This window comes from Diabrotica virgifera, chromosome 1 (assembly GCF_917563875.1).
Source record: "Diabrotica virgifera virgifera chromosome 1, PGI_DIABVI_V3a".
Taxonomy (NCBI): Eukaryota; Metazoa; Arthropoda; class Insecta; order Coleoptera; family Chrysomelidae; genus Diabrotica; species Diabrotica virgifera.
Window position 1 is genome coordinate 9,844,323 of NC_065443.1, and position 26,425 is coordinate 9,870,747.

Below are 26,425 nucleotides of genomic sequence, written 5' to 3' on the forward strand. Positions count from 1 at the left end.
GTTATAGACAAAGAACTTGAGGAATTACATAACAGCGATTTCTCGCAAAACAAAACATCTTTTTGTATTTTTTGGGTCATTTTAAGCAAAAAATATTCCTACAAGTTTTTTCGTAGAATGCATAGTTTTCGAGATAACCGCGGTTGAACTTTCAAAAAATCAAAAAATTGTAATTTTTGAACCCAAATAACTTTTGATTAAAAAATAAACTAGCAATTCTGCTTACCGCATTTGAAAGTTTAAGTCAAATTATATCGGTTTTGATTATTTGCATTGCTAGAAATTTATTATTTCATTGTTAAACAAAGCTACAAACACCTAGTATGTGAGTGATGTTTTCAATGATTTCTCATTTAAAATCGAACGAGTAGGTAGAACAGCTACGAGTGCAAGCGAGGCAATTTCTACGTAGCATGCGTTAAAACGCATGATTAGGCACGGGAAACACTATGTGTTTATAGATTAGTTTAACAATAAAAAAATTAATTTTTAGCAATGCAAATAATCAAAACCGATATAATTTGACTTAAACTTTCAAATGCGGTAAGCAGAATTGCTACTTTATTTTTTAATCAAAAGTTATTCGGGTTCAAAAATTGCAATTTTTCGATTTTTTGAAAGTTCAACCGCGGTTATCTCGAAAACTATGCATTCTACGAAAAAACTTGTAGGAATATTTTTTGCTTAAAATGACCCAAAAAATACAAAAAGATGTTTTGTTTTGCGAAAAATCGCTGTTATGTAATTCCTCAAGTTCTTTGTCTATAACAATCTTATCGACATCCGGATCAACTGTTACCCAAAAAATTCGTATTCTACGGGTCAAAATATATAAAAAAAACTTGGGTAAGTCCATCTGAATTAAGGAGGCCGTTGTACCCCCCCTGGCGACAGGACTATAGCTGTTGATATTTTCATGCTGCAGTTCTTCGCCACTGTATTGAAAGTCTATGCCATTCGCTGTATGTTATCCTCGTTATCGGAGATTAAGATTGCGTCAGCATAACAGGATTTTTATTTGTTATTATGACAGACGTCAGTTACCATTTACGATCTCACCAAATATAATAATGACGTCATATATACTCGTCACTACCTCTAGCCAATGAAATGTTCGCTGTAATAGGAATGTATGTCAAGAAAATCTGATTATTCCATATGTATTGTTTCAAATTTAAAATATTGGGGAAAATTGCGTGCGAGTCATTTTGTTTGACTTCGACCATATAAGCCAATCATTGTACCTTAATACTAAATGAAATTCAAAATTCAGGTCTAATACGTACTTTTCTCCCATGCCAACAGGAAAACATCTTAATTCATTTATAATTATCAATTAGAAATGCGACACTGGTTTGTTGTGAGTGGTATTGCCCAGATTGTACCTGTTTTGCTGTACGATTATAACTAAGATAACTAATAAGTGTTTGTTTTTGCTCAAGAAACTTGCTTTAAATTGCTAAGTACAGAAGCAGGATGTTTAGTTGGAGATGTCTACGGTAGAAATATCAAATGAGAGCCATTAATCTAGTCACGAGTTTTTCATAGAGATTCCGGAAGTGGCAAATATCCAAAATGGAAGTTCCTAAATCTGATTTTTCCGGTAAATCAGGATATCAGACATATATTCTTTTTCTTCTTCTTTAGGTGTCCGTACTAAGCAGTTAGTCGTCATCATGTTTACAATTTCCTGAGACCTCTCTCTATCGGCTGCTGCGCAAAATAATTCTTCTACTGTGGAACCCCACCATGGTCTAATATTACGCAGCCATGGAAGTTTCTTTCGACCAATCCATCTCTTTCCCTCCACTTTTCCCTGTATTATAAGACAAAGTAGATGATATTTAGGTCCTTTAATTATATGGCTGAAGTATTCTGTTTTTCTCCTCTTTATGATGTTTATAAACAGACGTTCTGAATTCATCATTTGAAGAACATCTTGATTGGAAGTGGGAGAAACCCACTGTGTCTTTAGAATATGTCGATAGCACCACAATTCAAATACTTGTAATTTGTTTTGGTACTGCTCTTTTTAACATCCATGTTTCACAACCATACAATAAGATAGACCACACATATACAGGACTCAGGACCTTCTTGCGAATATGCATCGACAGGTTTCTGATACATAAAACTGATTTCCAGGTCATGAAAACCTTAGGTGGTACCTGGTTATTATCTCTTTATCAGAGTCACAATTTATATTTAACCAGCTGTCAAGGTGTCTAAAATGATTTACCCGTTCTATCTTCAGTAGATTAAAAAGACTGGGTGACAAAACACAACCCTGTCGTACTCCACGACAGGGTCGTTTGATGGGCAATTTTTCAGTACGACTTCCAAATAGACATCTTCCAATTCCCTCTTATCTTTGTTATTATTCTATTTCTTGAATTATTTTCAGTTTTTTTGTAGTTCCTCCAGAACGCCTAACTAACAGTATATATGTTTATCTGTCTGCGATTTAACTGAATAAAGCATCCTACGACTTATCACGTAAGAAAAATAGGAAATTTGTGGAAGTGGCTAATATGCAGTTCAGAGCGGCTGTATCTAAAAGTACAATAGCCAAACTTCGTAGTTAAGATGGTACTTAAAAAGCAGCAGAAACTCTCCCTCTCTTTAAAAAACAGCCATTACTCAGCTTTTCTTAGAATTTCTTAATTTCTGACTGAGTATCGTTAACTGATTTCCAACATAACCCTTTGCACTTCTTTGCCCTTTTCATCATAACTCTTGCTCCAATCAACTCATTCGTTGTTGATTGGAGCTTTTGTACGTATTTTATTGTCAGTCGGATAAAGACTGACACATTTAATAGCTAACAATGCTTTTTGATGCAGCTTTTACATGTAAGGAGTATCTTCAGTCCTGTTTATAGTCATTGTTTCTATCTACCTGCTTATTTAGATTGATTTGGATGGAAGGGAAATATTAAACGAGTACCAGAATCTTCTTCTTCTCCTTCTTCTTCTTCTTCTTCTTCTTCTTCTTCTTCTTCTTCTTCTGGCATCATAACCCAGGATGGGTCTTTGCCTGCTTGACTATGTCCTTCCACCTAGGTCTCTCTTGTGCCTTTCTCCTCCATTGTCTTATATTCATGGACGTCCTCTAAGTGGCCTAGCCATCGCACCCTGTTTATTTTGATGGACCTACTAATATTACTGTAAAGGCGGTAAAGCTCAAAAGTATAGCGCCTGAACCGTAATCTGTTTTCCGTTAACATACATACGTATGTTAATTTCTGCAGTTACTATATTACTTTGGTTGATTTTGTGAGCCTAGATATATGAACTTCTTATTCCTTGGAAAGTACTAGTTTCCACCGTTAGATCTTAGAATTTTAATACTTGCTTTTTATTTGTCGCCTTTATATTCTTAATGTTGTTCTGAAGCTATTTCCTTGTGGCATTTTTATAATCAATTATTTTCAATGGGAAATAAGCCACAATTTTACCAAAAAAATGATTTTATTAACGTTTCGACGCCCAAGTCGGGTGTCGCTGTCAAAATATTATTATTATTATGTCAGTATTATTTTGTATTTTGACAACGACACCCGACTTGGGCATCGAAACGTTAATAAAATCATTTTTTTGGTAAAATTGTGGCTTATTTCCCATTGAAAATAATTGTTTATATTCTTAATTTTATTAGCATTAACGTGTAGCCCCATTAATCTGTACGATGGAAATTGAAAAAAACGAATTGTTTAGAACACCTTCAAAGAATGTTACAATAGGCTTGATGATATTCAATCTCTTCGAGGTAGGAACATAAACAATAGGGTGGAGTGAAAATAAAACAAAATTTTTTTTTTTCTCAAATTTTTTCGCCTGTATGCGGAAAAGTGGTCTCACGTGTAGTGTAAGTAGCTTGCAAAAAATGAATTTGATGGGATAATTTTTTCCGGTGCCCCAAGCCACCTAAAAATTAAGATAACGTGAAAATAAAACAAAAATTTTTTTTTCTCAAATTTTTTCGCCTGTATGTGGAAAAGTGGTCTCACGTGTAGTGTAAGTAGCTTGCAAAAAATGAATTTGATGCGATAATTTTTTCCGGTGCCCCGAGCCACCTAAAAATTAAAATAAAGTGATTTTTTTTGCAGCTCTTCGCTTGTTTTCCGTGAAAACAACCCAGAACTCACCACGAGGAGGTGGCTGCAATTCGAGTTCCACCCACCCACCCACCTTTAAAACGTTTATGATTTAATGCTTGAGATTAGCTAAAAACTCAACTTTTGTGTTAAATTTAGGTAATGCTTGTCGGGAAACTATTTGGGACCTTATGAAGCCATCTCTTGCTTCAGGCCCACATACTTTTAAGGATGCCTCTGTTACCAACTTAACGCAGCGTTCTATAGCTTGGGAGTGACAGGGAAAACGTAGTATCTCCATTTCTTCAGGAACATCTTTAATCATCTGTTTTAGATCTTCTGTTGAAATTTTTTTTGTCATTGGAGGTTCGCTTATCACTAATTGTTGCCAGTCAATCATTTCAATGTAGTCATTTGCGTTAAAGTTAATTTCTGGGACTTTAAATTTTCTTATTTCATGGGAGTTTCTGGATTTTAAGATTCGCCGCAAACCTAACTCTCTGATATGCTGCCGTTCATCACAAAGCATTGCTATCAACACATTTTCAGGATGTGCAAAATAACCATTAATTTGTATTATCCTGTCCACTATTTTTTGCAGTTCAGGTGACAAATACCTCGTCCTTTTTACTAAATTAAATAAATGTACTGGTCCATCAAAACAAAATGGTCTTGCTTTAATCTCGAACCACAGTGGGGCATATACGTTTTGTATATAGCATACCAAAGATTTTAGGTTTTCCGAAGGAGGATCTGTTGCTACGTAAAGACGAAGAATTCTGCTTGCAGTTGTTAGCCATCTAGCATGTGAAATTTTTCCCGGTTGTCTTCTTGCTAAGTCACTCGAGATTTTACCGTTAGATACTGAATTACTAATTTCAAATAAATATTTCTGATCCGTGCTAAGCTTCTCGATTTCCTTTGCATCATATTTGGGTAAAACTGATCGAATTTGCTCAAATTTAACTACAGGAAGATGCTCGCAGTTTTGTAGTCCTTTTCCAATTTGTCCTGAAAACTCACGTGGTCCGGTAGTTTCTCCATCCAAGTGCTTTATTAGATGGCGCAGAGGTAGTTCATTGGTATGTAATATGCAAATAAACCATTGCATTGATCGACCAATTGCAAGTTCTACTTTACGGATAACACCATTGTGAATACCTGTATTGACAGCAGTTCCGTCGCATCCAACAGCTACCAAATTATCAAGGTCTACATTTTTATTTAGAAAGTCCAACATTGTCTTGCTGATTTCTTCTGCACTACCCGACGATACACTAATATGTCCTATATATTTTGACTTGGGCTCAGAGACTAAGACAATATGTTCTTCAGATATGGTAGTTTTGTAGTATTTATTATCCTTCATTTCATTTTGTAGAGTTCTATCTTTTCTACCATCAAAATAGATTCCATGAAGAAATTTAAAAATTTTTGTATCATCAATTTTAATCTGGTTGCGCCTTTTTTTTCTCTCCCGCCTAATTTTACTCCGATCTATGATTTTGTCATGACTTTCTACCGAGATGAAACTTAGATCTTGCAACACCGAGTTTGTTATTATGGATGCTACTCTATCAGATACTCCTGTACGATCGCATGCTTGAGCTAAGTTTGGCAAACTAATTCGCATTTGTTTTGTTTTTTTTGTATTCGGTAAATCGTCTTTTGTTCCGGTTTTTGTATTTTTCTCGTAGACACTTGTGGCACTTTCATCTGAAGACTCACTTATAATTTGTTCTACTGGAAGATGTGTTTCGGATCTTGATGAAGAAGATGTAGCTATTGGAGATTGTGTTTCCACAATTTTCCGGTAAATAGAGCGTTCTAGTTTTTTGGTAATTACTTTATCCACCGAACCAATTACCATTTTTCTATCATGCCTCTGATCTTTAATGAAGTCATGCTCTCGAGCCGGTATTTTATTTTTGCATTTGCATAATAAATAGTCAGAACATTTGCATGATGCAATATCAAACAATTTCTTTTCCAATAAATCTCTAAAATCTTTAACCTTTCTTTGCATATTGGCTGAGTTTCTACTTTTCATAGGTTTTTTAATATTTCTGTATTTTTGATGTAATTCCTTTAATTTAGATTTAATTTGTTGATCGGATATTATCGGAATGGATGCTTTAACCCACAGCAATTTTAATTCAACAAGAAGAATTTCATTAATGTCACTAACAGTTGGTTCAGCATTATTTGCTGCAGCTTCTTTCATAAACTGGCGAATACACAAAAAGTTTCTGATAACATCAGCACAGGTCGGTAACATATTGTCTTTAAACTTCCTTGGTGCTCCAAAAACACAACAAGCGACGTCTGTTCGTGTTTTAGGCATGTTTTCTTTTTTTACGGATCTCACGGACACAGTTTAACAACACAGAATAAAACAACGGTTCACTGTATTGCATCTAAATTGATACTAATACAAGAAACGCAGTTTGCTCTCGAATCGAACTACTACCAAAATTAACCAAGTAAGTATTAACGAAGGCGGGCGCATCGGCGCATTACTTTAGTGGGAGGCCAATAGCCTCAAATTTCGAAGTAGTGGGGGCACCGCTAAACGAAGTCCGATCGATTTGAAATTTTGCAGGGTATTACAACAAATATGCAGACCACTTTTCCGCATACAGGCATTTTAAATTTTAAAAGTTGATTTTTTCGCTCCACCCTAATAAACAAGCGAAGATTCATAATAAAAACTTTTATATCTGAATATTCAATTTGTGATATTAATGACAAACAATAAATAATCCCCAGGTTTCCCCTAGGTACGTACGCGCATGGACTTAATACCCTTGGCGAGGATAATTCACTGCGTATTTCAAACTCGAATGGATTTTTGAAATTTGCATTTTGCATATCGAGCTAGGGGAGGCTCGATTAAAACGTTAGAGGGCGTTCGCATCGCAGAAATTATTGTGAAGTGTATGTGTGTATACGAGACACGGTGTAAACAAAGACTAGAGTGATACATCTCATGAGATGTTGCACTTCCCCTAACCAATTAGCAAAATGAGAATAATGAACTGTACACGACACAAACAAACCGTCGAATCGTTTTGTAGGTTATTCGATGGAATTGAGGAAGTGCATCGTTCGTATTTCGTTGATTGAAAAAACTTAATCTTTTGTCAAAAAAAAAATCCCATTGATGGTCGCTACTCTGTTAGTACAGTCATTAGAGATTTGACCTCTAGAAATTATACAAACAAACTAATTAATAATGTCAATTTTGAGACCCCAAAAAAGCTTTATTATTTTATTTAGGAATAAGTCACAACTGAAGTTTAAAATTCTTATTCTTTTTCTTTTATATAGGAAGTATTGCCTGTTTTTCTTCAACGGTGCCTTTTACTCTGCCCCGATTCCTGTTAAACGGGCTTTAATTATTTGGTCTGTTACCTCTTATTCGATATTGTTGTCGGCTGATAGATTAATTCCCAGGTATTTGAAACGCATTACTTATTGTATAATTTGATTGTCTAACTCCAATTTGCATCTTATTGGTTCTTTGGCTATTACTAAGCTTTTTGTTTGTTTTTTGGGCTGATATTTTCATATTCATTTCTTTTGCGTTAATGTTGAATTCGTGCAGTAATCTTGGTAGGCCGTCTTCGCACTTTGCTACTAACACGGTGTCATCAGCGTAACAGAAAAATGTTCTCTAAACCCCTCGTAATGGGGGTGGGTGACAATCTACATCGATTTAACAAGAATCTGTAGGGCGAAAAAAAAATGTTTCAAACAAGATACGTAGCTGATATAATTTTTAACAAAAATGTTTATTAGCACTTTTCGTGTAGAATGAATCGATTTCTCAGAAACAACACCTGAAGCGACCAGCGATTTTGAATGTCGGTTAAGCGCGCGAAATTAAATAAAATTTGTATTAACTCGACGGTAAAAATTCGATATCTTTTGATCAAAATGCCCTATTGACAAAAGTCAAAACGTGTTTTAAAGGTGCAGCTTTCTTATAAAATTTATGCATTTTGCCGCAAATGAATTCGGTTTCCATAAGTAAGCTGTTAAATAAATAATATTAGAGGAGTTAAGTATGCTTAATATGCAGTCACTCGAGCGTTATGGGGACCGATTGGGTTGTGATTATTAGGTCCTAAAACCAAAAAAAGTTAAGTAAAGTTTTCCATAAAGTGGGGGACTTTCCATTTTTTAATTTAATTTTCCATTTCCAACAAACTTTTTTCCGATTATAGCGCCATCTATCCATAATTCGAAAAAATGTCTCGAATAAAAGTCACTTATTTTTACGCAAGGAATCCAAATCTGCAATAAAAAATGGGTTCTCCTATTTAAGATTTTAAAGTAAGATTTTGATGCCATTCGATAGATTTTTTAAAATTATTGAATACGTGTATTTTTCTGTTTTTCGTTCTGATGTTCATTTCGCGAAATATCGAGGGGTTCGTATTTAAAATTTAAAATTTATCTTCCACTTCTCTCTGTGGGGGGTCGTTTTTGGTATCATTTGATAGAATTTTGAAAAATATTGAGCACATATTTTTTAGTTTTTCGATCTGTCGTTCATTTCGCGAAATATTCGCTTTTTTCTTGTGAAACTTTGTGACTCATCCATTTTCTTGCGCCCCGCTCAAATGGTCAGATTTTTGAAATATACACTGTTTTGCCTGTATTTAATTTGCCTTATCTTAATCTGACGATTTCGAGTTTTTCTAAGGATATATATTTTTTCGGCTCCCCTTAACGAGGTTCCCCTCCTCTGTATTAAGAGCCAATGTATGGTAGAGGTACATTTACAGGATACAAGTTTTCTTACCATGTGATAATCTGACGCGTTCGAGTAACTGCAAAAATCCCCGCTTGGGCTCCCCTACCATAAACGTTGTGCGAGTTTTGTCATTTTTTACAATTCTCATGAAATCAATAAAATTTATTACATACTTCCTGTTGTTCCGAAGCTATTTTCTTGTGGCTTTTTCGCAATCAACTATTTTTAATGGGAAATAAGCCACAATTTTACTAAAAATATGATTTTATTAACGTTTCGACGTCCAAATCGGAAGCCGTTGTCACAATATCTTTATTACCTCCAATGACCAGTTACTATGGAATTTTCGTTGTTAGAACCTAATCAAAACCTATAAGACAAAATTTAGATTTTTAATTTTTGGCAACAAATATGAGGCATGTGAAATATGCTTAAAACACGCTGAATTTAAACTTTTACATTACTAACGATCTAAAACGTTTAAAACTGCTTCTTTTCGACTTCACACGTACATTTTTCGCAACAACTTCAGTTGTGTAATTTCACAAATTAATCCTAATGCCTTCATAGCGGAAGTATTTTCCGTGACGTGAGATCATTTGTAATGTGAAAGTTTAAATTCAGCGCTTTTAGGGATATTTCAAATGTAAACTTTTATGTAAATTAAAAAAAATCATATCTTTGTTCCAATTCTTCTATTTCGCCGCATTTTGTCTCTAGCCATTTCTCTTTTGCTTCGGTTATTTTTCTCTTCTGCTCTCCATTCCTGTTTGATACTCATGCTTTTAGGTGTTTTTCTATTATGTTGTTAGTTTGCTGTCGAATAGTTTTCCACAGGACGTTTACTTTACAGGACTATGTAATTCTATGAAGGCTAATACGTATTTCCTAATTCTATTGCACGAATTTGTTTTTCAATAATTGGATGTCTAACTTGTTTTGAGGTTTCTTTAATTTTATTAGTTTCTATCTTGAGCGCACTTTTACAACAATAGGATTCTTCTGGCTATGCCTTTCCATTCAGATCTATCTTGTGCCGTTCTCCTCCATTGTCTTATATTCATGGTTTTCAGGTCGTCTTCCACGTCATCCAACCATCTCGTCCTAGGCCTTCCTTTTTTTTCGCCTTCCTACCGGCTTCCACTGTAATATCTTCTTTGTCGTTTTCGTATCTTCTTGTCGCTGAACATGTTCCAGCCATGAGAGTCTCTGACTTTTTACAAATCTTACAATAACGTACCCTTCATTTTCATTCAGCTCATTAACCTCGTCGTTTCTCCTGATTCTCCATGTGCTGTCATCCTCTTGGACCGGGTCATATTTTTCTGAGTATCTTTCTCACGAATGTCCTGAGTTGAGCTTCATCTTTTTTCGTCATTACCCAGGTTTCACAACCATAGGTTACTACGGGTCTAATCAAGGTTCTGTAGATAGTCATTTTGGTTCTTTTGTCTAATAACTTCGATGTCATCAATCTTTTATTATGCATAGTATGCACGATTTCAACTGGAAATACGTGCATTAATTTTGCTACTTACGGAATTCTTCTGATTGATTTCTGTGTCCAGATATGTGAAGGCATCCACACGTTCTATAGTACAGTTGTCTATTGCTATATTATTTGCATCTTCAGGTGTTCTTTTGATGGTCATGTATTTAGTTTAGCACAACAATAGGATTATGATCAGAATTAATGTCAGTTCATACGTTTTTGCACTAATGATAGATTTAATATCTTTTGTTGACCAATATATAATCTATTTGGTTACGAATTACTCTGTTTTTATTATGTTGTGGTGAATTCCAAGTATACAATCGGCGGGGATGTAATTAAAATCATGTATTTGTCACTACCATATTGTGTTGTTGACAGAATTCGATCATTCTCTCTCACCTGTCATTCCTTGCTCCAAGTCCGAAGTCTCCAATCAATCCAGAAAGGTTTCCTCTACGCAACATAGCTTTAAAAGTCATCCAAGATAAAAGATAAAAGATATAGTTTAAAATTAAAGAAAATGTTTTTTTGTATTGCCCTTAACAAAAAATAAATAAACAAGTCCAACCTAACATACTTTGGAGTTTACGACCAATATAACTCGAAGTAAGACCTCGACAACAACTGAAAACAATTTTTATCCAAATAAAGTGCTATTAACAGTGGATTTTATTATGTTAAAACATTTGTTAACATCCTGTCAAACACGTCTTAATTATCTTAAACGATTAGGCAATTACAGTGGCACTTCAGAAGAACTGGAGCATAGCATAAAAAATTTAACAATAAAAACGGCAAGGAGTCGTTTAAATTTGATTTTTACATCATTTTAATACCTTAGGAAATGTAATTCAATACTTAGTTAATAACAATAACGGGTGATTGTAAATGGTAACAATAATGTTAATAATCAGCCATTCATCCAAACTATCAACTGTTTAAAAAATCTGAATAATTGGATTAAACAAAACTTACAATGAAATAAAGTTTTTTTATGTATAATGGTAGGTATATTTTTATTAATTTTTTTAAGTCATCCAAATAGAATATTAATATCTTCAAAACGTTTTCGATCCACTGAGACCATCATCAGTGAAACCTAGAAGTAAATATTTCCACGTTAAAATGAACACAAGTTGGTAAAAATTTTGGGCACGTACATCTTGAGAGTAGTTGCACATTTTTGGTTATAAACATCTCCTTGCTCGAAAAAACGACAGTTCGTCTTACGATTGATACTAGCTAACTGACTAGATCAGGAAGTAAAATTAATTATTATTAAATGTGACAAATTCCTATTTCAATTTTACCCATTGTAGTCATTTTAACGTGGAAATTCCTACTTCTAGTTTTGACTGATGGTGGTCCGACTGGATCGAAAAAGTTTTGAAGATAATCCATTTGGATAATTTAAAAAATAATTAATAAAAATCTTTATACATAAGAAATGTTTTACCTCATTGTAAGTTTGTGTGCACTATGGTATACAGCCAACCACAGGAATTTTCAATCCCCCTTGCTAACCACGTAACAAACAGCTACCACGTAGCTGTTTTTCTTTTCCTTGCAGGTTAGTTAGAATCAGCCTATTTTCCAGCATGGCTTTGATCCCGTTGATTATATAAGACCGGATATCCATTGGATGCTGGTAAAAAGAATTTGGTAGTGCATTAATAATGCTTCTACATCTAGGAAGACGGTTAATGCAATATCTACATTCATAATGCATTGACCGATTTTCTGCACTATTTCGTCCAGTGCTGTTTCTGTTGATTTTCTTTCTTGATATGCATGCTAGTTACCATGGACAGGGTGATCTCTCAATGACCCTTCCTTAATATGTCTATCAAGATTTTTTCAATCGTCGTCAACAGAAATAATATAAGACTGACCTAAGGTTTATGTAGGGCGTTGTCTTGTCCTCCTATTTTGTGTATGTACACTACCCTTACAGTTATCCAAGTCTTTGGTATATAACTTAGTGCTATGCTAGTACTAAAGAGGTTTGATACAATGGGCAATCGAATCTCCAATCCTTCTTATACTAGGGCAGGAAAGTGGTTTATAGTCCACTTTAAGTTCTCCGATTTGATGTTTATTGCAGAGAATTTCCAGTCTCCTTTCCTTGGTCGTTTAGGTAGTTCTAGGTTTTCAGCCTGAGTTTGCTCATCAATAATTGTTGAACTTGAGAGTAGTTCTGTTGTAAATGCTGTAGCTTTTCCTTTTTAGATTCGGTAAAGCTGTCATCAGGTCTTCTAAACAGCACTGGTCGCTGTGCCAGATCCTTGAAAAGAACCTTGAGGATTCTTGTGCTGGCAGGTATATCTAAAATACTCTGGTATAACCTACTCCAAGATTCAATTTTATATTATTCAGTAAGAACTTTTTTTTATATTTTCCAGTTCCCCAATTCTTTGGCTTTATTTCGAGAGCCCCCTTACTTCTTTTCTTAGTTTTCTAGTATTCTGCTCCACCAAGGCATTTATCTATAATTTGTCTTGGTTTTGATTGGGCAGTTCTCGTGGAATGGTGTAAGAATTGCATCACTGATCATTCTTCTCTACAATATCTAAAAAAGTTTTGATAGTACAAATTGTATCAATTTGTATCAACCATAAGATCGACTGTATCACAAAACTGTCACAAACCAAATTTAACATAAATCGCACAAGTATTTTCCGAGATAATTAAGTCGTTCTGTTTGGTCCAGCTGTCGTCAAGGTGGATAATGAAACAACGCAAGCTCAAAACATTCTCAGAGGTGTAAGACAGGGATGCATTCTCTCCCCGCTACTGTTCAATTGATATTCAGAAAGTATCTTCCAGGAAGCTCTTGAGGAATACGAAAGCTGCATCAAAGTAAATAGTACCTGGGTCAATAATATATGACATGCGGATGACTCGGTCTTAATAGAAGATAATATAGAAGACCTCCAAAACCTTCTTAATAAAATTGGAGAGCATAACGAGAACATGGGACTTAGCATCAACATAAAAAAGACGAAGTTTCTTAAATAATCAGCCGTTAATTATGTCAACATCAAAATGCAAGACTAGCGTATAACAATCAAGATGTAGAGCGCTTAAGAACATTTAAGTAATTGGGAACCTGGCTATGTGAAGACTGGATGTCGGATATGGAAATTAAATGTCGGATAGAAAGGGCCAGAAGTGTATTCCTGAAATTTAGAAACGTCTTTACGAACTCTGAGATTAACCTAATCCTAAGAATAAGATTCACGAAATGCTATATTATAATAATATGGTCGGTGCTCCTATATGGTATGGAAGGATAGACTTTAAAAATAAACACAATGAATAAGATAGAGGCATTTGAGATGTGGATTTATAGACGAATCCTTAAAGTTCCCTGGGCCGCACGAATAACAAATGAAGAAATCCTGAGAAGAATTGGTACAGAACGACAGCTGCTATGCACAATTAAACAGAGAAAAACGGCATATCTGGATAACCTAATTAGAAATGAAAGATACCAGTTTCTGCAAACCTAATTGAAGGAAAGATCGAAGGAAGAATGGGAGTGGGGAGGAAGAAAATGTTATGGCTCCGTAATTTCAAACAATGGACAGGGCTAAGAAACATAGGAGATTTAATACCTACTTGCAAGGGATAGAGAAAAATGGTCAAACGTGATCGCGAGCATCCATTAGTGGATTGCATAAGAAGAAGAAGAAGTTTGGTCCACTTCTTCCCCAGGATAATAAAATGTTACTCCTTTTCTAAACTAATTACATTTTTAATCCTGAATAACAAAGTAAACAAAAAATATGCCAAACACTCAATTTGCGAGCACGCAAATGTAAGATTGATGAGATGTCAAACTCGAAATAATAAAAAAAACTGCGTTAAACGGATAATACTCTACACGGCATTTTAATAATATAAGCAAAGTAAAAAACTTTAAATTATAATATTAACTAAATTAAAAATAATAATATGTGTAATGGATAAGAGTAAATTATTCGCACGCAACTGCCAAGCATCTATAAAAAAAAACTATTTCGCTTAAAGACGTCAACGTAAATAAACTACAACAAAGTTAAAAAAATTAGAATATAGTTATTACTTGTGATATTTAATAAGAAAATTATTAATGGGTGTGGCGAGAAACTTACACAGCCAATCATCAAAACGCGGTTCGATGGATGGTTTAAAGGTCAAAGATTTATAAAACAGAGGAAAAACATTTATAAACATACCGAGAGACAGCTTCACATTAAATTTGTCTAAGGGGCTATTTGTTTAAGGGAGTAAGACAGGGATGTGTCCTGTCACCTTTGCTGTTCAACGTTTACTCTGAGAAGATTTTTAAGAAAGCTTTGAAAGGAATCTCGGATGGTATAATTATAAAAGGGCAATATACATTCTGGCAGATAATGCTGAAGATCGTCATCAGAAAGCACCAAAACAGAAGGGTGAAGGTCAGTGTTGACGGAACAAATCTGGAAAAGTCACAAGAATAACATACCTTGGAAGTAACCTTGGACCACTCACTAGAGATCAGATCACGTCTGGAAAAGACACGTACAGTGTTTTACAAAATGCAAAAAGGTCTATCATGACAAAGGCTTTCATACCAATAACATACCAATCAATATTATACAAACCATCGAAAACATCTATTTTCATAATCGAATACAGGCAAAGATAAATGAAAAACTAACGCAGTTTATACCAGTACAAAGCGGAGTCAGACAAGGTGACCCGTTAAGCCCACTGCTCTTTAATATAATAATGGACGAAATAATAGAAGCAGTACGTAAAGGTCATGGTTACAGAATGGGGAATAAAGAAATCCAAATATTGTGTTATCCAGACTACACCGCAATAATTAGGGCCGGCGATAACGGGCCTGCAAGGGATGCACTGCAGGCGGGCGCCCCTGTTTGGGGGGCGCCAGAATGAGCTTTTTTCTGCTGGTGTTATGCAAAATATTAAAATAGAAAATTCATTTTTTAAATGTGGATTAAATTCGTCATAATAGTAATTCGCCTAATCTGTATTTGTTAGTTTTGCATAATCACACATGTAAAATATACAAAAATATTCAATGCCACGTGGAATTCTTCCCATGTAGTAATATAGATAATTTATTGGTCAAAGATATCATATTGCAACCAAACAACTTTGCTCTTAATGAGAATGCTTTGTTTATTTTCTTCAAATTTCTTGCAAGTTGTAGTTTTGTATGAGCAAAGTGAGCAGTTATGAGAGGAAATGAATGATTTCTAGTAAAATAAACAAGATTGTAATACTGTTTTCTTGCCGCCTGTCTAATTTAAGTATTATTATCTATTAATAGGTATCAAGTTAAGTATTAATCTCATCAAAACATAATATTTAAAATAAACATTTTACATACAATTTAGTTTAGAGCTCTTTAGATTTAGTATTATTTCATGTTATAATAGAGAATAGTATCCCAGTTGTACTCTGCAGTAAAATAATCTAGTGTTGCATTCAATTAATATAAAATTATATTTGTTAAGGTACTAGTGCACTTTAAAATACCAAAAATAAGCATTTTTTTCAAGAATTTTTTTCTCAGAAACTTTAATAAAAATGAACATAAAACTTTTTACATATTAATATCTAACTCTTAGAGAGTACATAAAAATATATCTTTTTTCATTTTTGCATGTACAATATTGTAAAGGGGGCCAAAATCCAGGTCTCGAAAAAAAGTAGTTACGATGGCGGACAGTTAATTTCAGGATTGTGATCTCTGAAACAAAAAAATCGTACGGCATTTGAAAAAGGGAGGTTTCTTACGTGACAATTTAACACAGTTGTGAAAAATTCCGCAAAAAAAAATTTTACGGAAATTTGAAAAATGTTTGTGAAAAAATCGCCCTTTTTCTTCAGTTTTTCATGGTTAGAAAATACTTATTTTTTATTTTTTGGTCAATTTGTGGCAAATTGTCACGTAAAAAACCTTCCTTTTTCAAATTCCGTACGATTTTTTTATTTCAGAGATCCCAATCCTGAGATTAACTGTCCGCAATCGGAACTATTTTTTTGAGGCCTCGACTTAGGCGCCCTCTCCAATATTAGTGTATGTACTTACATAAATGAAAAAATATATATTTTTTGTACTCTCTAAGACAGGGGTGGCCAAACTGCGGCTCGCGAGCCACATGCGGCTCTTTGAAGGATTACTTGTGGCTCTCGATTGTACCCGAGTTATTTTTCAATTTTGTATTAGATATGATTTAAAAAAATTATTATCGTTCCATAATATGTGTTTCAAAATGTCTTTTAATTTACTGACAACAAACATGAAAGACTGTAACAAATTCCATTTCCATCCAAGATAAGAATGATATGACACATCGAAAACTGTGCTAACGAACATTACATAAGAGTGGCGCAATGTAAAAGTCAGTAATCAACCGAATCCAGACTGATTTTTGTATAACTCTTGCTACAGATCTAATTTGTAATTTGTATTAGGTACACATTTTGCATTTAAGTCATTTTACTCGACTTAGAAAAAAATTTTTACCATATTATACTAGCAAAACTTAACGAGTAGGTATATAAAAAAAGCCGGAAGGAATATTGACCGAACTCCAAAATAGATTTGAAGACTTAAAATATGTTAAATCGTCTCTTCATTTTTTCCGAATTCATTTGAAATGAACATAGTTCATAAGGTGAATTTTTTATTATTACCAATATATGACCCAAACAACATCTGGAGAATTAAAATTAATAGAGACGCAAGAAGATCAAGCTCGAAAATAAAACTATAAGTCGACGCCGAATACCGACTTTTGGAAATTTGTACCAGAATCCAAGAAGGTACCCTAAAAAAGAATGCTTGTCGAATTATTTCCATATTAGGAACAACGTACTTGTGTGGACCATTTTATTCCATTTTATAATTCGTGAAATCCTAACACCGATCAATATTACCTAACCAGCATCTAAAAGAATTACTGAGAAGTCACATATTAATCACCAAATTCTAAAGAATTATCAAAAGAAGGAAAACAAAAATGTAATTAAGTTTAAATATTTCGTAATTGTATTTCGGTTTTCAGTAAGTAAAAGTTCTGTTAAAAAAATTGTAAATACCTTCTATACATAGATACTTTTTGAATAAGTATTTTATTGCGGCTCGCGAAAAACTTCAACTTGTGAAAAGTGGCTCGGACTATTAAGAAGCTTGGCCACCCCTGCTCTAAGAGTTAGATATTAATATGCAAAAAGTTTTATGTTAATTTTGAATAAGGGTTCTGAGAAAAAAATTCTTGAAGAAAATGTTTATTTTGGTCTTCTAAAGTGTACTAGTACCTTAAGTACTCAGTACTAGGTAAATTATTAAATTACGGTTTCACATTACTGCAGAAGCATAATCTTGAGGTTTTAAAGGTATTATTTTTATTTAGTTAAATAAAAATGGATTAAAAAAATTATCTGGGGCACAAATCTAAAAAGAAAATCCGAAAAAGAAGAAATGACAAAAAAAAGATTTCTTAGTCAATTTCTTAAAAAAGTTAAAGCGAAGTTGTTTTGTCAGATGATCGGTCCAATAAAACTGTAACCGAAATTTATTTACCGGTGACATTTGCGGATAGCGGGACACCGACTTAAATCGGTGCCTCGCTGCTCGGAACACACATTTTTAGGACGCAATTCCAAAATCAAGTTATTAATAGGGAGACAAGCTCTTCTAGCTACCCCTAAAATCAGGTGGTTTAACCACATAAACTAACACAGAGGATGTCCCATTACCCAGGGCATCCAAGGTAACGTTCAGTACAAAGCCTCCTCATTCGTTATGTACTGCGATGGGGATAGGTGGTGGTATAGCTTGGGGGTCAGATAGATACTACTCCAGAGGCTGGGATTGTACGAGTATGTGTGTGTGTGTATAGGGGGGGGGCGCCTGTGCTAGTTTTGCAGGCGGGCACCTTATACCCTAACGCCGGCACTGGCAATAATCGCCGAGACAGAAGACGATCTCCAAAGATTAATACACATCTTCAATACAACAGTACACATCTTCAATACAGCAGCCAAGAATTACAATATGATAATATCAGCAGAAAAAACGAAATATATGACAACATTTAAATACCCACTCCGATGTAAAATCGAAATTGATGGGAAAATAATAAATCAGGAAGCAAGGTTTATATATTTGGGAATAGATATAACCAGTTACGGAGATGTTGAAGAGGTATACGACAACAAATCTTAAAAGCAAGTAAAGCGGCGGGATCTCTTAATGACACAATCTGGAAGAACAAACACCTAAGACAAGACACAAAAGCAAGAATATATAAAGCAGCAATTAGACCTATATTGACATACACGGCGGAGACAAGACCTAACACATCTAAAACGAGACGACTACTAGAAACAACAGAGGTGAAAATACTCCGACGAATATCAGGGAAAAGTCTGTTGGATAGGGAGAGAAGCGAAAACATAAGAAGATCATGCAATGTAGAAGACATAAATGGATGGGTGACAAAACGGAAACAGGAGTGGAGCGAACACATTGGTAGAATGGCAGAGGGTAGGATAATACGAATAGCACGAGATAAGTCAACAAATGGACAAAGAAGTATTGGCAGACCAAGAAAAAGATGGTGCGATAACTTAAACAATTTAGGAGGCTAATATTGAAGAAGAAACAGGCTTTAAAGCCCGAAACAAATGCAGTAGTCTTGCGAAGGTTGAACAAGGAACGAGAGCTTATGCTTATAATAAAAGAACGGAAAATACAATATTTTGGTTACATCGTAAGAAATCAAAAGTATGAACTGCTCCAACTTATAATCGAAGGTAAAATCAATAGCAAAAGGGACTAGGAAGAAGACACAACTCTTGGCTTAAAAACCTACGACAATGGACGAATATGTCCTCCATAGAACTATTCAGGGCGGCTGCAAATAAGATTAAATGGGCAAATGTAATGGCCAACATCCTTAAGGATACGACACTGTAAGAAGAAGAAGGGGCTACCACCATCTGTTGACAAATGTTTCTTCTTTATAGGGTCTTCAGAACGGTCTGTGTAATAAAAAATTATTTGCTATTAGCGACATCTATTTAATCCAAGAGAAATCTAAAGGACAAATGTACTATAAATCTCTATAGGTCGGAAAGCAAATTTTTGGTAACAACCCTTAATCTTCGACAATTGAGTCTTCTACAATTTGCAAGGTATGAATACCGATAACGATAAATAATAAATATAGGAAAATTTACAATATGTATCCCAAACCTGTCTACTTATCTAGGTAAAAATCCCTAGGTAGCCTCAGAAACAAGCTAAATCTTAAGCTGTGTTGGAAAATCAACCACAGAATTATAAATGTCTAAATATTTATGTTGTCAAAGGCCAAACTTCCAAAACTTCCTGTTCCTCAAAAAATCGCATTTTTACTTACTTCGGAAAAATCACTTCCACTTCCGTCCTCTCCAAAAAGTTGGAAGCAAGTAAGGCCACGCCGCGGTCGCTCTCTCACTCTCAGAATTTTCACCGTTTGTAAGTTAAGTTCTCATCTAAAAGTTAAGTTTTTATTCTCTCTCAATTAAGTAGTACAAGAGCAAAGTACTTTTATCAAGTTTATAAGTGTTTTTCATAGTTTTCATGTTTAAAATAATAAATCAGTACTTCAAATAAAAATCAGTGCAGTGTATAATTTCATCTCCACAAGAAAAGGAAACAGAACCAGTAACCTACACACGCAAAATCCTGTAATCTGTAAGTACCTACAATACTTATCCTCAAATTCGACAGGTCGTCACGAGGGTTTGACGCTCTAGGAGGAAATTTGTGGCACACCCCCCGTCATTTCCTCCCTAAGCTGTCTCTTGTTACTTTAGGTTTATTCACATTTGAGTACTAGAAAGCAACATTTTGTTAGATTTTTAGCTAGATAAGCAGACAGGTGTAGAATACTTAAGTAGATTAAGGGCTGTTACCAAAAATTTGCTTTCCGACCGAAGAGATCTATATTACTTTTGTACTTTAGATTTCTCTTTATTTATATACCTACATAGATATTTACATCTAGAAGAATATTATTTTTTAAATATTAGAGGGAGAATTGAGCTAATCCTATGATTAACGAACATTTTATATTTAATCTAATCTGCTACTTTACTGTCCTAGGTATTCCCAATAGTTCACCTTAGACTCTAATAATTATTGTTGCATACTTCACTGTTGTGGTTAGGTTCACTGCCAGAATTTAAACTGACATTCATAGATTTATCACTATCTTCTTCTTTAAGTACCATCTCGAGTCAAATTAGATAAATCGTCAATATAAAAAAATACAAGTTAATAAAGTAAGGCAAAAACAAAACCAATATATTGCAAAATTAATATAAATTGCAAATTGAACATAGAACATAATAAAATACAAACATAGGAACTAATAAGTTGTAAAGGGAGATGGTTGTATAGATTTTTTGCGGAATATAATATAGATTTCTTTACTAACTCAGAGGACGGGATCGGTAAATAAGTACTTAGACATCAAAAGTTGAATTTCTGGTGGAGTAGTCATGATGAGGCTTTGCTGGAAAGACATGCAGGTGTTTCTAAACAGTTTCTAAAATATATAAAGATGGAAGGGTTGAAATTCCGTGATCTTTGAAGTAACTTCTGCAATGTGTTGTTCTTCTGAGGCCAAACAGATATCTTATTGTCCTTTTTTGTAATTTAAAAAAGAATGTGTGTGTACTTTGTACGCACGTAAGAAGATATTCTTCTATTATATAGGTAATTTAAACGAAGTAACTATACTTAACAGGTTATTTGTATTTTATTTAAAAATTAAACTAATTTTCTTATCTACCACTTTCAAAAATTTTTTATTAAAACAACCAAAAATTAAAAAAAAAATATGAATCGCCCAGGATCCGAACCCGCGTCCTTCCAATCTCGGAGCTAAAGCCCTACCAACTACTCCAGCGAGGTCCTTGTAGTTGACATGTAAGTTTCGGATATAATTACACAACACGGGACAAATAGTGTAAAAATGTTATGCCTACATAATATTTTATTATTTTACTACAGAGAAACACAAATCCAAAAACACAAGAATTATAATAAATAATACATTTACTAAAAACACTAATATATTCTTTTAATGACTTATTTGCACGGTTACAGATACATACATACCTATCTTGAAAGATTAGCAACGAACTACATAGGTACTGTCTGTGTGCGCAGGCGCGCAGATTTATGTACAATTTTACCCTCAATCGAATCGCGCCTAAAGACGAATATCTTCAAAAATAACATAAGATTGGGCACTCTGTTATCACCCTTTTATTTATTTAAATGTTTATCATTCTGTTTTATAAATTCGTCTTGGTAATGTATAATCTCCTCTAATCGTCTCGTCCTGAGAAGGCTTTATTGATAGTCGTAAATAAAGTAGCTACATAATGAATTAAATAAACAATCGTTTAGTAGGGTCATTCGGCTTTGTTATAGTACAAAGGGCTGCACGCCACTGCAGTACTCTTCCACCCATGTACAGTATGCCGAAAGAAAGAAACAACGAAAGAAAGAAGTGTAGTTTGACTCGCAACAACATAGCATCAATCATTGCGGGATATTCAAAAAAAGTGATAGTGTGCTATGTATGGGAGAGAAACGGTGGGCCCACGGCATGCTACGTTCAACTGTTTAAAGCGCTTTTGCCAGTCTCTTGTTTGTAGCGCGGACGGTCGAGTGCGTTCTGTGTTCGTTTGTTTCGGTGTTCAGGTGCTGACTTCGTAGTGTTTTGTTTCTGCGATTCTCTTCTCTTCGATGACGTCTATTCAAATCGAAGTAAAGTAACGTGAAATAGGACTTTTGTGTGTGTGAGCAGTTTATTACAACCACATAAAAAAGGATTTATTTTACTACAGTCTAGGATAACAATAACTAAAGGTAAATATGAGATTTAATAGAACCATTGACAATTTTCTTAAATTGGCAAGAAAAAACAACGGAAAAGTGTATGTGCCGTAACGTACCTACACATAGAAGGACATATGACCTTTTGGAATGTCACAACCGTTAAATCAGAGTGAAAGAGTACTACCTAATAATTGTTATGGTACAAGTTGTTACATAAAATCGTGTCCAAATACGTACATTGCCACTTTTGGTTACAGACACGATGGATTTGCAGGTACCGGCTTTTTGAATTAGTTAGATGATGGAATAATACTCTTAAATTGCCTTGGTGGTCAGAATTTTATAGTTCCATCTAATGATTTGTTAAATCATTCAAAATAATGTATAATTGTCTGGTATATGATAATAACTTTGTAGTATTAGTTTAAACAAATCCTTCAGTGCTGTTACTCACATATGTTTATCTATATATCTATATTCCATTATCCATATATTAAGAGTATAAGCCTCTTCTATTCTCCATGTATTTCTGTTTTCTCTTTATCTTTTCCCAACACTATCCCAAACAATAACAATTTTATCGGGCAGCTGATTTTATATTTTGTTTTTGTTTCTATTCAGCCGACTACATTTGGTTCGAGTTTTCTTTTTGTTTTCTGTTTTTCCCCACTGGTTGTCCCAAAAAAGTCAAAGTACAGTTTTTTATTCAATAACCAATCCATCAACATGTTTACAGAAGAAGATTTTCTATTCTTGGATGTGTTTGGCCGATACTGAGTTCCTTGGAAAACAGGATTTCTGTCATGCATAAAACTCATTGCCTTATAACCAAACCACTTGGATGTAAAATTCTCTTTCGCCAGATTTCTTCATTTTTCTAAAGTTATTTCTTTTACGTTGATATTGCGAAATTTTGTTTTTAATTTTTCTTTAAATTTATAACTGTCTATCCAGTTGGTGTCAAAGAATTGGTCAATTTCTTTGTAGCAATCCGTATTTTTAAAATTGCCATCATTTGGGAACCACAAATTACTTTGTTTCTGGTAAACAATAAGTAAGTTAGCACACAATTGGTATTCAAACTATAAGACATTAATAAACACACCATTACCCTTTCCATAAGGCTCGAGTTTCAAAACAAGCCGAAGCCCTTTGATGCTTAAGAGCGGGACCCGATAAACAAAACTCTAACTCAAAGAATTCATAAATTAAAAAAAGTCATTACGAATAAAAATTCACTTGGGTAAAAGCTCATATAGGACTTCGGAGCAAGGAAATTGCAGATTCGTTAAGCAAAAAAAAAAGAATGTGTGTACTTTGTACGCACGTAAGAAGTTATACTTCTATTATGATTTCAACGAAATTAATATACTTTAAACAGTTTATTTATATTTTATTTAAATATTAAACTAATTTTAATACTTACTACTTTCCAAAAATTTTTATTAAAATAATACCTACCAAAAATTAAAAAAATAAAAGAATAAAACACACGCAAACACATTGAAATATGAAACAAAGAAATGATTTCTGAACAATTGTTGCGAAAATTTTAACTAAATACGTATTTTCTGAAAAAAAAATATAATAAATATACTCACAATCATAAAATGTATAAAAAAATTAAAAAAATAAAAATTTGCATTGGGAATTGAACCTGCGTCTATCAGGTTGTTAGATTATTTTAAATTCACCCCACGCAGAATTTAACTACCGAGACGCGTGAATGAAGTGGGAAGATATAGCATCTAACCGTTTTAAAAATTTTTGACAGTTGCTTATTCTCTTAGTTTAATCAAATAAGTTTGATTCTTGTGGAATTAAAATACAACAGAATATAGACTAAAAAAGCAATATATTAGATGGAGATGTTTGTTGGTAAATCAAAGCATTACCTAGGTAGGTAAGTAGCTAGGTATGTAAATTTTCCAAATAGGTATTTAATTTGTAATTTTTTATTACAATACTGAAACATTTACAATAAGGTACGTACCTGTCGCTTTTAAAAACTATTTAAAAAGTCACTACAATAATAATTATAAACTTGCTTTTTGTCTCTATCCTCACAACAATAAAAACTAATATACACAACATTTGTTTATGCATAATATCCATTTGAACAAATATTGGCAGATGATTTTAACACCCAATCAGATCCCGTATAACGTTTGAGCCACTAAAACCATACTGTCGGTGTGCGCATGCGCCCGGCAAAATCAAAATTCACCCTCGTGCCTAAAGAAGTATAACTTCAAAAAAGCGGTACAATTGGACAGTATATCAAGAACAATTTAAGAGTCCAAGAATATTTTTAATGATATCTCATACCTAAGAGTAACTTTAAGAGAAATGGGAATTGCATTGGAAAAATATTACTCTAATAATTAGCCCCATACGATACACACTGTTACATCCAAGTATTCCAACCGTGTTGTCGCACCAAGATTATGATTTTACAAGGAATGATATTGTGACCATTTGTAGGCTGAAATTCGGACATGCAACTTCCCTCGACACTTTTATAAAATCGGTGAAGTCAACACAGAACTTTATGAAACCTTCAATGTGATTTGCGACTTAGATCACATTTTTATGCTTGTAGTTTTGAAATATACAGACAAGAACTTTAATAGTTTATTGTTGCCAAATATACCCCTCCCTTCCAATCTACTTCACTTACTATTATTAAATATTCATAAGGTGTACAAAATTATTCGTAACTTTATAATCTGTAACTTAAAAGTTTAGTGTAGGTGGTAAGCTCGTTATCTCTGTTCAATCCTCAAATACTTTACTTTTTTTACCTATACTTTCTGGGGCCTACCTTTTCTGTCTGTGAGTCATCTTGAATGACCCCTAGGTGCGAAAAATAATCCTAATTCCTCTTCCATTTCTTTCCTTTTTCTTTCTTTTAATTTCCAGAATCGTGGTGTAGTTTAGTTTAGTTAGAATATGTTAAGTTGCACATTTTCTGCTGGTTGAATGGGCACATAAGCCCGATTGCCAAAAAACTGTTTAAAAACACGCCAGTAGGCAAAAAGTTTGCGAAAAGTTGCAGTTTTGTTTTATTCGACACGAATTTGTGTCTCCCTCTCTTTCTATTTTGTCCTCTGCATATTTTGACATTAAAAAAAAAAAACAAAAACACAAAACGAAGCAAACAATAAGCAAATAAAGCATTTATTGACACCGTCTTTCCTTAAGTTTTCTAAAATAATTATTGTTTAATATTATTAATAACACCGTCTTTCTATGAGCTTTCTATAATAATAATTGTTCAATTGTAAGTACAAATAATTGGTTACAATTACAAAGCTTGCATACGAAATTTGTACTCTTCACCTTTAAAACGTATTTTGATTTTTGTCGATAGGACACTGATCAAACATCGAATTTTTACCGTTGAGTTGATACAAATTTTATTAAAAAACTGATTTCGCGCGCGTAACTGACATCGTCCCTTCAAGAGTTGTTTCTGAGAGAACAGTTCATTCTACATAAAAAGTGATAATCAGCATTTTTGTTCAAAATTATTTCAGCTATATTTCTTGCTTGAAACAATTTTTTTCTACGAAGTATTGTTTCCCCTAATACAAGGGGGATTTTACGGGGAAGCCCTGGGGTAGTTTCTTGCGTTTTTTTTTATTCCCCCAAATTGACAATCTCAGCAAAAATTCAACTTGTTCGTCTCGTTTTTAGAGATCAAATCTTTGACTAAAAACTGGACTATAAGAGTTATTTATGTACCAAGTCAGTAAAGCAATTTTTTATCGAAAAAGTCTGATATTAGGAGAAGAGTGAGCGAGGCGAGTAACAGACTAGTTCGATAAAGAGTCTTTACTGACGTGGTGCATGCAAAATTTTATCGCCAACATAATTTGATATTGGTTTTAACACTTACCTGCATTTTACAATTTAAGGACTTTCTAAATCTTAGACGTAATAATAATTTTATGGCAATGATGACAGATGACTTTTGCAAGATGGCCGCTCTCGATTTTTAACCGATAGTTATCAATATTGAATAACTACTAAATCGGTAAGGTTTAAATTTATTGTATATGAATGTAATTACAGAATTTCACTTTTGCCGTAAATTTAATTAATAGTATCGCAAATTTTGTACAATATTTTTAATAATTAAAGTAAATAAATGTTAAAAGTTCA

General features: G+C 33.8%; 1 protein-coding gene across 3 annotated transcripts in view; it reads left to right on the forward strand.

Annotated features, from left to right (window-relative positions):
* Positions 1–26,425, forward strand: part of LOC114327524 (SH3 and multiple ankyrin repeat domains protein 2) — a 466,023-nt gene that overhangs the window by 19,564 nt on the left and 420,034 nt on the right. For 2 of the 3 annotated variants that reach the window (XM_028276550.2, XM_028276761.2), the window contains exon 1: positions 22,057–22,288. The exons of the other annotated variant lie outside the window; for it this stretch is intronic. The gene's annotated coding sequence lies outside the window, so the exon portion shown is untranslated. Of the gene's footprint in view, positions 1–22,056; positions 22,289–26,425 lie in introns of those variants that run through there. 3 annotated transcript variants of the gene reach the window in all.